The sequence below is a fragment of the Hypanus sabinus genome, chromosome 17, assembly GCF_030144855.1.
Source record: "Hypanus sabinus isolate sHypSab1 chromosome 17, sHypSab1.hap1, whole genome shotgun sequence".
NCBI classification, from domain to species: Eukaryota; Metazoa; Chordata; class Chondrichthyes; order Myliobatiformes; family Dasyatidae; genus Hypanus; species Hypanus sabinus.
In genome coordinates, this window is record NC_082722.1 from 11228965 (window position 1) to 11242744 (window position 13780).

Here is a 13780-nt window from a genome sequence, read left to right on the forward strand (position 1 = left end):
CGAGGAGCACTGCTTTCCTGCCAATACGTTAGGTGTGCGCGCCTCACAATCTCACTCCCACCAGTCTCGCATTGGTTTTGGCAAGGTGTGGATGTGCTATCTTGCGCTCTTAAACTTTTGTTGGTTTTACCTATGGTGCAGTAATTTTGTGCTTGAAATGTTTAACTATGCCTCCTAAGTGTCCAATGTCACGTCCTGGGCCATCAGCCGAGTGGCAGAGAACTGCTTTAACACTTGAAAAAAAGTTGGAAATTATAAACAGCTCAGCATCTGGTAAAGGTAACACAGCTCTGGGACGCTACTGCTGGGAATAGAATCTTGCCTTTAAAGTTCTTTTGTTGCTTGACCATATGCCAGTCCATCCTAAACATTTGGACAGCATTCATCATAATATAACAGTGCATTTCCTGCCACCTAACACAACATCGCTGATTCAACCACTCGACCAAGGTGTGAACCACATTTTTTTACGGCGAACTCTCTCAGATGCTGCAAGCAACAGACGATTTTGAAAATCCCAGAAGTTTACTGATGGTGAGAGAATGGTAGAAGTCAGAACAATTGGCACAAATGGCGATGGACATGGACCCAAGTTTTGAATGGAGTCAGCATTTCAGTCATTCCCTGCATCAAAACTTCTTCCCTACAAGCAAATTTATGCTGAAAAACAAAATGCTGCCAAGCAAACAAACCTCACCACTTTCTTCAAACCAGTGTCATCTTCTGCTGCCCGCAGTTCAGAGTTCTGTGTCTTCCTTCGCCTCTTGCTGTGCTTGATATAATCCTGACGACCCACAACCATCCACCTTATCCATGTAAAGCTGCCCGACACCACAACAACCACTCATCTCCCACAGCACTGTTGGCGAGTACTGTACACCCTAGTATGTTAACTTTCTATGATTTATTACATTGAATATTACCTTAAATTGATGAAATACAAATGTTGCATTGTGGTACTGCTTTTGTGTCATATTGGTATAAAAATGTGAATAAATTACAGATAAAACATTTAGGAAGCCCTCTGGAACGCATCCCTATTTTCTCCATTTAAATAATTATTCACATTATGCATCAACTGTGAGGAAAGTATCCCCCGCATATAACGAGGGTAGGGTGTACTGCACTTTTCCTGTGGAAAGGAAACTACATTGTCACAGCAAAACCCACTTTTCTACTTCACCATTCCTACAAAAAGAAAACCATTATAATTCCTTTCTTTCACAAGGTACATTAATTTCTCAATTTACCAGTATTCATTAGTGACATGGTTCAAATAATATTCTTCCTAACATAAATAATCAATGAACAGTTTTCATTTTTTCATTTATCAATACACACTGCAAATAGCTGGAGTCCACAATGTGCTATTCCTTACAGCTTGCTAACCATAAATCCATGAATTCCCATCTTATGTTAATTCTTTTACACAAAATAACACATGATCCTCAGTATGACAAGGCAACACCTTGTGGCATTTTAGAATCATACAGCATGAAACAGCCTGTTATCAAATGCCTTTTGGTAAATACCTTTTAACTACCCTAGCAGGTCAATTTTAAAAAAAAGTTGAAAAGAATTTCCCTTCCACAGAACCACATTGGCACTAATTGTTACCCCTCTCATTACACAAATATTGTTATATAGTCTGAACTCCGTTACGTTTCCCTTTTAAAAAAAATCAGTAATACTACATTTGGATTTCCAATTTCTTATGATTTTCATTCTTTAATATTTCTGCCATTTCCCTATACTGCATTTGTAATTTCCCCCATTTTCAGCTTCCAAACCACAACTATCTACTTTGAAATTAAAAACAGATGAGATCAAGGTACTGAGGCTAACACATGATCATTTGCGGTAGATTAGTAAAACAATGAGCTTTTAACTTAAAACTCTTTCTCTTCCCACACATTCTGCTTCAGCTGCTGGGCATTTCCTAACATTTTATTTCAGATTTCTAGGATTCCATCATAATTTCTCCAAACCTGGTGCTGGTAATACAACTGCCCAATGAAAATACCCTTGTACCTCAGTGACAGCATGGAGAGAAAGGGCACGATCTTCCCTTAGCATCTTCCAAGGTTTCTGGACAGCATATGGGGAAAATCAAACTACATCCCTATCCTCAGGTTGCAGACCAGAATGAAGTCTTAATACTCTGTTAAATATCTAGTCTCAAGAAAAAAGTACCTCTATTCAATTAAATTGTTTTGAGAAGGTCACAATGATCATCAAGCAGGATCAACCAGATTGTACACATAAGTTCCACAAAAACCATTTAAATGATAAATGAACTGCAAATGAAGTAAAACATAGAAATTGCAATTAATGCCATTGAACAATTGCCATATGCCAGATCTACCTGGTAACAAAGGTTGATTATGAAACATGACTAATTCTGGAAATCCACAGTCTGGACGTCCATTTGGGCAAAAACCAATTTAAAAGCAACTTCATGTAAGTCACTCAATCAGAATATGATTGCTTTCATCTTGTGAAATTAAGGAACCTCAAATAATTTAGATGGAGTTCACTCAAATCCAATTGGACTTCTTGTTCCTATAAACCATTTTAACAACAGAAATATCAGATGTACACACTTGTCCCCTTGAACTTGCATTGATTCCACATCACCTGATTTCCTTAATATCTGAAGATTTATCAATCTTAGTTTCAAATACTAGAGTTCCAAAAGGTGCACTACCCCAGTGGCCCTTGCTTAGAGACCACAATCCTGGTTACAAACATACCACACGGAATATTTTTTGCAACGACCATCAAGACCTGCAAGAAATTCTGTTTATAAACCCAGAGTATTGGATCCCCAAGGATGCTTAATTACCTCCTCATAGCAAAACCCATCTTATTCCAGAATTCAATCTAGGTGAACTTTTGTTATACTGGACTCCAATGTGCACAAGATGTGACTGAAGTTTTTGTCTACGCAAAACATAACAGATAACCCATTACTAAGCCATGGTGTTCAAACGAAACCGATATTCCTTTGCAAATTGTAAAATATAGAGGAGAAATGCATTAGTTATTGGAAAATACAAATATGCATTTCCTTGGGTATGACCTTTAGGTTTACAACTTTCAATAATAATCCCATATCTATAAAATGTAGTTATTTTTAAGATTTCAGTCGCAACTTTGTTAAGCAGAGCAGACAAAGACTTTGAATTAACAGCTCTTAAGATAAAGACAACTTTCTGCATAAGATGACTGTCAAGGTACAGCAATCCTGGACCAACATGTCTGTTAGTAGTTAAACTGTTCACACCTACATTACAGTAACTCAATGTTTGAATTAGGAAGCACAAGACAACTTCAATTTAAGTCTACATACAATTTTTTGTCTGTTTGACAATAAACTCCTTTGGTGTTATTTTTCATACAAAGTTCATAACTTAGAAAAAGTATCAATCCAACTTGGTTCGGTGGAACTTGTATAGATAGAAAAAAAGCCCTTCCCTTCTCAATGATGAAAGACTAATCCATCACTTTATTTTACCACAAATAATTTTTCATGAAAAAAGGCTGCCATCAGATTTGTGACCATAGACATCTCATAGCCTGTGCCCAATTTCCAAGTCCATAACATAAAATAGTTTAAATTTTGTCTAAAATGCTTTCCACCAGAGAATTTCAAAGTTCTCAATTATCTATGCCCTAGGTGTAAAGTCAGTTGTGAGTCATTGTTGACTGACTCACAAAATGACATATTGACTTAAGATATCAACATTAAAACACTGAAAAAAAAATCCCCTTTAGTGGCATTTTGGCTATTTAATCAAAGGCCAAAACCATCTCACTTTAAGTACTCAATAAAGACACAGAGCACAGCTGCCAATTAACCAGGGTGAACAAAGTCTCATTTTGCATGGCATTAGCTTATAGGGCTCTATTTCATGCAACAGCAAAAGAGGGGAAAATCAGCAAGTCAGGCATTACGAATGTGCGATGGTTAAAAAAAATGAATGTAGTAAGGACATACAAAAAAGATTATTGGGAAAAATGGTGGTAACATCCATCATTAAGCATCTTCCCCTTCCAGGACATGTCATCTTCTCATGACCAACAGGGAGGTGGTGCAGGAGCTTGAAAACTTACATTCAGTGATTCAGAAACAGTTTCTTCCCCTCTGCCAGATTTCTCTATGACTCATGAATAAACACGTAGTAAGTTTATGCCTCTGTTGTGTACCACTGCTGCAAAGCAAATTCATTGCCATAAGACCATGAAAATAAACCCGATTCCTATTCTGAGTTTAAACTGAAAACGTTTAATCCTTGTGATATTAAACAGAAGCCCCCCATCCAAGTTCTCCAATGGATGCTAGAAATCCTGGAGAACCACTTTTGAAGAGAAAAGAGTTCATCTCCATATGTCAGCATTATTTATCGTTACATTGATATTATTGAAACAGATTATTACACCTTTTGTGGAATCTTGTTCATGTTTTGATATTGATGTACTTAGAAACTTCCCACAGCTATGAAAGATTAAATGCAATACCTCCATAGCAGGAGGCAAAACTAGTTAAGTGGATAAGGAAGCACAAGGGAAAATGCCAATTTCTGATAAACTCTAACATAAAAAGGTTAAACTTCAACATCCAGTTAGTGCTTTACTTATCATCTTGTACAATTCCATAGCTAGTGGAAAAATGTATATACTGAACCTATGCAATTGGTCCATATAACAGGCTGGGCAGGCATTTACATTTTATAAAGACAAAGTATTTAAAAATCCAGGAGTGAACAACATGTTTATTAGAATTTAAAACTCTGGCTTTCATAACACTAACCACAGTACACAATGAGTCATTTGGATGTCTGCCAGGCTATGCTGCTGCTGGCAACATCCCAGATGTGAAATGTTACTGTATTAAACCTTTTTAAACCACAACACCACTGTCAATAAGGACTAATACACAAGCCAATTCCCAAAGACACAAGGAGCACACTTTACCGATTTGGTTTCATGACAAATTAGTTGTGGTTATTTCTGTAACCGCAAATAGGTGCTTTCCAAGAAATTTAATTACTCAAATTCTTCAGGTACTAATTCACAAGTAAAACATTTCCATAAAGAAAGATGATAAAAAATAAAATGCAAGAGTACCATCCACAAACCTTAATTCAGGTTCCCTGAAAAATTAATGTACGTAATTCTAAGAAATACACCCCTTGACTAGCTTTCTGGTATCACCACTATTCGTACCAAAATGCTGGCAATCATTGAACTTTTTCAGCACGAGTTCTGATCCAGTTCAAGCAATCCCATATTTTAAAGCTCAACAAATATAAAAGTGTAGGAAAAGCATAAGTACCAAATATTGCAAGAACTCAACTGTTGAAGTTCAGCACTTCTGAGCTTCACTCATTCTACTGAAGACATTCCAACAGCTAAATCAAACTGCCCACAGAAAAAGAATCTCAGGGTAGTATGTGGTGACATGTATGTACTCTGATAATAAATTTTACTTTGAACTTTGAAATCCAGGATAGAAGATCATAATCTACACTGCCTGACTCCATTAGTAATTCCAGTAGCATGAAAAGTAAAAGAGTACACTAGCATTTTAAATCCATAATCTCAACTGTTCAAAAGCATAAAATGTGAATGGGTGGTCACAAATGGGGGAAAATACTAAATAAGATAAGATCTTCGTTCATGGACAAAAACTTGGGGGGGAAAAAAACAAAGAAAACTAACATCCAGATTGTGCTCTTCTATGTAACCTTCCTCAGCTTTGCCTACAGGGTGGTACAAAATGTATAATCATTACTCTCAATTGTTGACATGTCAATGTTTGGATACAAGCCAGGTTCAACTGTTCTACCAACATGCCAAAACAGTATTAAGTGCTAGTAATTCACTTAAACTTCACCTTGTGTCAACCAATTACTTCTTTAAAGCTTGTGCAACTGTGTACAAACAGACTTTGCAAAAGATCTAAAATTCTTCCTAAAACAGCACACATGGCAAGATGTCATTAAGTATCTCTTCTAAAATTTGTTTGATTACTTTGTTAAATTATCTCCTTTCAATAAACAAGAGGCGCTGGTTAGAAGAACAAGCAGAAAACTATTCCAATAACTGGCAATGGAAACCATACTGGCATTTTACTTGATCAAAACAAAAATGAGCTTTTGCCATAATTACACTAGTACCCTTTCTGCTACTTTAACATGAACAGCGCAAATAATCAAATACCACAAAGTTACCATGCTCTAAAACCAAACCATTTTTGAAATGCCTAAACTAGTATTATTGTGGTAACTGGAACAGATCAAAATGTTAAACATTGCCCAACTTAACTGGAGCACAAGAACAAATTACGAAATTTCAAAATCAAATATTTCACTCTTATCAACTACAACTTCACTGACATACTGCTATATAGCTACTGCATAACAGTGAATTGTCAATGCAGCTGAAGACACTAAAGGCATCTATTATCTAGAGGCACATTTCCCCAGTCCAACCTGAGGAAAATGTTAACCTTGCTTTTGTTATTTATAAACTCAATAGTTCCACTATTTCTATGGTCACCAATTTTCTATTCTTAGTAAAATTCCACCAAGTTCTTCATTGTTTTGTACCAGTTTCAATGACCTACATTTCCCTGTTGTACTTCAATCTCCCATACTTGGTTTCAAAATATTTTCATAACAGGCCTCCAAAGATTTGAAAGCAGTCAGCCTCATCACTTCTCAACCTAAAACTTTGATCTTCTGCTTCTACCTTCATGTGTACCACTCCATTCACTTACATAAAAACAGAAAAGCTACAGCACAATACAGGGCCCTCGGCCCACAAAATTGTGCTGAACATTTCCCTACCTCAGAAACTACAAGGCTTACCAATAGCCCTCTATTTTACTAAGCTCCATGTACCTATCTAAAAGTCTCTTAAAAGACCCTATCGTATCCCCCTCCACCACCATTGCTGGCAGACCGTTCCAAACACTCACCACTGAGTAAAAAAACTTACCGCTGACTTCTCCTCTGTACCTACTCCCCAGCACCTTAAACCTCTTGTGGCAACCATTTTAGCCCTGGGGAAAAGCCTCTGACTATCCACATAATCAATGCCTCTCATCATCTTATATACCTCTATCAGGTCACCTCTTATCCTCCATCACTCCAAGGAGAAAAGGCCAAGTTCACTCAACCTATTCTCATAAGGCATGCTCCCCAATACAGGCAACATCTTTGTAAATCTCTGCACATCCCTGCACTCTTTCTATGGCTTCCACATCCTTCCTGTAGTGAGGCGACCAGAACTGAGCACAGTACTCCAAGTGGGGTCTGAACAGGAGGTCAGCCCTCTTTACCCGCGGGTTCCGCATGCACGGATTCAACCAACCACGGATTGGGAAAACCCGTAAATTCTCTCTCCAGCACTTGTTGTTTGAGCATGTACAGACTTTTTTTCTTGTCATTTTCCCTAAACAATACAGTACAACAACTATTTACATAGCATTTACATTGTATTAGATACTATAAGTAATCTCGAGATGATTTAAAGTATATGGGAGGATGTACAGAGGTTACTGCGGATCAAGAATAAAAAAAAAGTTCCTGAACAGGTACATCCAGTATTATTTAGTGTCAGTTAGTCAAACGTTTGTCTTAGTATACTGTATATTTTACCTTTCTATGCATATAAAACACTTAAAATACATGTATTTCAATAATTAAACCATTGCATTGCTTAGTAATAATTGTAGCTTTCATCAGGGCAGGGCATTCACATGATCCATTATTCTCCCTTTAAAATTGTTCCGATCTCTTTATATTTCCATTTTACTTTCAATCGTGATCACTTTCCGGAACAGAAACACTGCGGGCAGCAGGTCCCAAGCTCCGCCAGGTCCTAAAGTCCACCGCACTGAGACAGGTTAAATACTATAAGCTCCAGTGCTCTGCCGGGTCCTAAGGTCTACCGACTTGAGCATCCGCAGTTTTTGGTATCCGCAGAAGGCCCCGGAACCGATCCCATGGATAAGGAGGGCCGATTGTAGCTGCAACATTACCTCAGGGCTCCTAAATTCAATTCCACTATTGAAGAAGGCCAATACACCATACGCCTTCTTAACCACAGAGTCAACCTGTGCAGCTGCTTTGAGTGTCCTATGGACTCGGACCCCAAGATCCCTCTGATCCTCCACACTGCCAGGAGTCTTACAATTAATACTATATTCTGCCATCATATTTGACCAAGATGAACCACTTCACACTTATCTGGGTTGAACTCCATCTGCCACTTCTCAGGAACTATTAGTTCCTAATAGTTAAAGGAATTCATCTGAAGTACACTTTTGATTGAATGAACAAAACCCATACTGTAGCGGTGTGCTACAAGCAGCGCTAAAATTACGACACGGAGTCGGTAACTGCAGTCGAAGGAAAAACTTTATTCGAAAACTTCAGCCTCACTTTTAAGCCTCTGTCAACCGGCCCCCCATGGCGAAGAGGCTCCAAAGCTCTGTGCTCGCAAACCCCCGTAGGCTATCTAATTGTGAGTCGGTTCGCATACGCTAGGAAATGAGCCGCCACATAACCCCCCCCCCAGAACTGGCGATACACCCCCCAATGTCCACAGCCTGGGCCAGAACCTGCTTGGGAGGTCGGCCTCTGCGCCGAGGCGCCGGAAACTCGGCCGGTTGCGCCAGGTCCACATGGGCCGGCTTGAGGCGGTCCACCGTGAAAACCTCCTCCTTCCCCCCAACGTCCAGCACGAACGTGGACCCGTTGTTCCGGAGCACCGTAAACGGCCCCTCGTATGGCCGCTGCAGCGGCGGCCGATGCCCGCCCCTTCGTACAAACACAAACTTACAGTTCCGTAGGTCTTTGGGTACGCAGGTCGGGTGCCGCCCATGCTGTGAAGTGGGTATGGGGGCCAGGTTACCGAGCTTCTCGCGAAGTCTGCCCAGGACTGCTGCGGGAGCTTCCTCTTGCCCCCTTGGGGCTGGTAGGAACTCCCCGGGGACGGCCAGGGGCGCGCCGTATACCAACTCGGCCGACGAGGCGTGCAGGTCGTCCTTGGGCACTGTGCGAATGCCGAGTAGGACCCAGGGAAGCTCGTCCACCCAGTTGGCTCCTCGCAGGCGGGCCATGAGGGCCGACTTCAGGTGACGGTGGAAACGCTCCACTAGCCCGTTCGACTGTGGGTGGTAGGCAGTGGTGTGGTGCAGCTGAGTCCCCAAAAGGCTGGCCATAGCTGACCACAGGCTGGAGGTGAACTGGGCGCCTCTGTCGGAGGTAATGTGGGCTGGTACACCAAAGCGGGATATCCAGGTGGCGAGCAGGGCTCGGGCGCAAGATTCGGAGGTGGTGTCGGTGAGCGGGACCGCCTCTGGCCATCTTGTGAACCGGTCCACGATAGTCAGGAGGTAACGCGCTCCGCGCGACACTGGCAGGGGGCCCACGATATCCACATGAATGTGGTCGAAACGCCGGTGGGCGGGATGGAACTGCTGCGGTGGGGCTTTGGTGTGCCGCTGCACCTTGGCCGTCTGGCAGTGCATGCACGTTCTGGCCCATTCACTGACCTGTTTGCGGAGTCCGTGCCAAACGAACCTGCTGGAAACCATCCGGACAGTTGTCCGGATGGAGGGATGCGCCAAGTTATGAATGGAGTCGAAAACACGTCGCCGCCAGGCTGCGGGGATGACCGGACGGGGCCGGCCAGTGGCGACGTCACAGAGTAGGGTCCTCTCACCTGGGCCCACGGTGAAGTCCTGGAGCTGCAAACCAGAGACTGCAGTCCTGTAACTCGGAATCTCCTCATCTACCTGCTGTGCCTCTGCCAGTGCCTCAAAGTCTACCCCTTGGGAAAGGGCATGAACGGTAGGGCGAGAGAGCGCATCCGCCACGACATTGTCCTTACCCGAGACGTGCCGGACATCCGTTGTGTATTCAGAGATGTAGGACAGGTGGCGTTGCTGGCAGGATGACCAGGGGTCGGATGCTTTCGTAAACGCAAAGGTAAGCGGTTTGTGGTCCGTGAACGCGGTGAAGGGCCGGCCTTCTAGGAAGTACCTGAAATGCCGGATTGCCAGGTAGAGCGCCAACAGTTCCTGGTCAAAAGCACTGTACTTGAGCTCGGGTGGCCGCAGGTGTTTGCTGAAAAACGCCAGGGGTTGCCAGCGACCTGCGATGAGCTGCTCCAGCACCCCACCGACTGCCGTGTTTGATGCGTCCACTGTGAGGGCGGTAGGGGTGTCCATTCTGGGGTGATCCGGCGAACGTGGAATTGGGCTTCGGCTTGCTGGAACCATAGGTCCGGGCTCTGTGTCCAGAAACCCGGCAGTTTCAACGAAACCGCATGAACAGAGGCGGCGTCGGTCATTTCTGGTCCAAAAATCGTTTGGACCGTCGGGGTCACCAATTGTAGCGGTGTGCTACAAGCAGCGCTAAAATTACGACACGGAGTCGGTAACTGCAGTCGAAGGAAAAACTTTATTCGAAAACTTCAGCCTCACTTTTAAGCCTCTGTCAACCGGCCCCCCGGTTGAAGAGGCTCCAAAGCTCTGTGCTCGCAAACCCCCGTAGGCTATCTAATTGTGAGTCGGTTCGCATACGCTAGGAAATGAGCCGCCACAATACAATCATTAGTGCAGACAATGGACTGCCCTCAAAAAATGTTTTGACAATTGCATCCTCGAAATCTTCATTTTCATTGTAACATTCAAAGTGATTTCTTCAGCTTCTCCATAGTCCCCAACCTGAAGTAGCAAAAATAATTTCATTTTTACTCGTCGTCATTTCCAGCATCTCCAAGCCTGAAAAGCTTGAGGCCCCAAAACAGCTGAAAATAGTCTTCCTGTTTATTTATCACCATCAGCAACAAAAATCACTACTCTTTGAACAAACATACACAACTACTATAATCTATGTTACTATTAAAATATATAATAGCCTAGAATTGAAGTAATAACGTGCAAGAAAATATACATATACATGAATGTAATTATATTTATTGAAATACAGCGCAAAAAAGGCCCTTCTCTGTATGTCTCTGGACTGTGGGAGGAAAGCCACATGGTCACAGGGAGAACGTGCAAACTCCTTACTGACAGCGGTGGGAATTGAACCCAGGTCATTGGTAACACATAGCACTGTACTAACCACTATGCTACCGTGCCACCCCTTCTTGCATTTATTGCCCCCTCCCTGAGAATGAAGACATTTAAGGAGTGAAGGGTTAGAACAAAGCATATCTTAGAAGATAAATGCAGGCATCAGAATAGATGCTGCTTCCTTAATACATTGTAGCAGCACATTTACAATAATTTGGTATCAGTTGCTCCAAAATAGTAAAACCAGATCATTACGTCCTCAAATAACAATTCATATGTATTGAATCAGTAGTGAAGATATCAGGAATCATACCAGTTAATTGTCATTTAGCCTCTTAAATTGTTTAAGCTAACAGTTTGCCCACCAACCTCATGTGGGACTGAATGATGCTATCATCTGTTACAGTGAGCTCAGTCGCACCTGGATGACACTGGTGACATTGTGAGAATCACATTTTTTTTATTTCCCTAGTGCCTTCAATACAATCCAAATCACTTTTTCTGAGTGAGAAGCTGCAATGGATGGGCATAGACAAATACGCTATCCCCTGGATTACTGATTACCTGGCAGACAGACTTTGTAGGGCTGGGTAGTTTTCTGTCTTGAGGTGGTGGTGACTGGCACTGAAGCACCAGAAGGGACTGACTGTACAGTCTGTGTTCATACTGAACACCTCTGACTTTCAGTACAACTGAGTCTTGCCACATGCAGAAATTCTCTGATGACTCTGCAGTGGTTAGACATATCAGAGATGGGCAGCAGTCAGAGTATAGGGGACTGATGGACAAGTGGTATGCGAGGAATCACCTGCTCCTGAATGTGGTCTAAACGAGGAAGATTAATTTTAGGATGAAAAAGATTGTTACGAGACCTGCATACATTCTGGAAGAAGAGGTTGCAGTGGAGGAGTACAAATACTTGGATGTTCACCCCAGCCGTATGTCTTTGCAATGTAGGAGGAAACTGGAGCACTTGAATGAAACCTACACAGTCCAGGGATAACACAGAAATTCCTTACAGATAGTGGTGGGAATCAAACACTGATCAGTGATCGCTGGTGCTCTAATTGCTACACTATTGTGTATAAGTATTTTTTTCCTATCCAGTTCTAATATCAAATTCCTTTAAAAGTAACAACCAACTCAATGCTTTCTTCCTTTAGTGCAGGGATTCCCAACCTTTTTTTAATGCAATGAATAATACCATTAAGCAAAGGTTCATAGACCCCAGTTTGGGAACCCGTTTTACTGTATATTCTTAAAACCAGAGATTTGGTCAAGTATGAATATACACACAAATTTACTCAAAAGTGACTAGAAGCAGAATCAAATTAACTTTCCCCTCAACTACTTGCACAGAAAATCTTTCCCAGCAGACCCAATTCCAACCTACATGAAAAACAATCCAGAGCCAAAAACATTAGCCAGTCTCTTTTTAAGTGACCCATACAGAAACAATTTCTCCTCAAAATTTAAGGTTTATTAAATTGTAGAGTACAGTTTACTCTCAGATCACACACATTTTTAAAATACAGCCAAACTGATAACAGTCCAATTCCAGAGTGAAATAAAGACCATTATTAACCTCCAAGCTGGTGGACAGTTATCATGGAATCAAAAGCTATATGTAAATGATTTCTGAATTTTCAAATGATGTCCAGTTTGTGCTCAGTGTAAAGGATGATCACACAAGGAACAAGATACTCCCCATTGTGGCCACCTCATGTCAACATCACCCAAAGATCAAGAACAGAAAATAAAATTGCTTTTGCTGAGTTCAAGTGTTCAGCTGAACCACTCCCAATTTCAAAATGCATTTCCTTTGTCACATTAGAATTCCCATACTCCCAAACTACCCATTCTTTAGCTCTCCTGTTTTGGGATCTCAGATCAGAGGCGAACCAAATTTGCCATGCTCTTCTCAGGGGATCCTTTAAGTCGAGATTCTTTCAGACCCAGTTCTGTAACTGATGAGACCATTGTGGACACAGCATTTTCTACCACATGAGCAGAAGGTACGTAATAGGAAGGCAGGTGACTAGTTTGGGAGAGAACCTTAACCCTGCCATCCTTTCCATCGGAATTATAGCTGTTCCTGAAATAGCTTTAAGAGCTTAATGCAATTTCAAATGTTCATTTTGTGGTCACAGGGCAGAGATTCCCTTTAGAAAGTGCAGTTGTTGCAAGAGATTTTCAGAATGCCTCAATATTTTCTCTGCCCATCTGGTCATTTCATGCCACAAGGATAGTGCATCCATTTCTAAAGCATACTGTTGAAGTGTGCAAATGTGACAAGACCAGAACCCACTCAGTGGAATCAGAACAATTGCTATAGAAGATTTGGGAGATCAGGCTGACACACACACCAACTGCCAACAGATTCAGGAATTTTGTATAGACAGTGCTCACAATATCTCTCCAGTGTTTTGAAGTGCCTGCTGCAGATATCTCATATCACAGAAATCGAGGGCACTAGACCTGGATTTTTAAATTTTGAAATCTAAATCTTCAAGTTATAACTACAGCACTCCAACTGTAGAATGCTGGAAACAGGCCAGTATCTTTAAAGCAAAGCAAACTTTAGGTTAACATGTCATTTCTTATCACTAATTATTAATGAATCAATACTGGACGTGCTACCACAGAGGCAAGTGGGAAGTAATTCACTGAGCATGTGCTGTG

General features: G+C 41.7%; 1 protein-coding gene across 1 annotated transcript in view; it reads right to left on the minus strand.

Moving 5' to 3' along the window:
- Positions 1–13780, minus strand: part of trim71 (tripartite motif containing 71, E3 ubiquitin protein ligase) — a 48244-nt gene that overhangs the window by 24775 nt on the left and 9689 nt on the right. The window lies entirely within an intron of this gene.